The sequence below is a fragment of the Tupaia chinensis genome, unplaced genomic scaffold (genome assembly GCF_000334495.1).
Source record: "Tupaia chinensis unplaced genomic scaffold, TupChi_1.0 Scaffold144171_2, whole genome shotgun sequence".
NCBI classification, from domain to species: domain Eukaryota; kingdom Metazoa; phylum Chordata; class Mammalia; order Scandentia; family Tupaiidae; genus Tupaia; species Tupaia belangeri.
This window is the reverse complement of record NW_006204028.1, coordinates 492,000-492,219: the sequence shown is the minus strand read 5'-3', so window position 1 is coordinate 492,219 and position 220 is coordinate 492,000. Positions and strand designations below refer to the sequence as shown.

The 220-nt window shown below is 30.0% G+C and overlaps 1 pseudogene; it reads left to right on the top strand.

Annotated features, from left to right (window-relative positions):
• LOC106733595 (60S ribosomal protein L4-like) overlaps nt 1-220 on the top strand; it is a 19,288-nt pseudogene that overhangs the window by 7,046 nt on the left and 12,022 nt on the right.

Sequence of the window (220 nt, the reverse complement as noted above, 5' to 3'; positions counted from 1 at the left end):
AATAGTCATTTCTAACCCCATGAGTAAAAACCGGTGACATTTGTTGCAACTGACAGTAATCTCCCAACTCATTTAGCATTTTTTTGTTGTTTTAGTTTAGTTTCTTTTTTTATTTTTTAATTATTACTGTTAATTATTATTTATACATTTAATGGCTATACATCATTTAGATTGTAAAGAGACTTTACCCAGCATGATATACACCTCAGTCCAGCCCAGT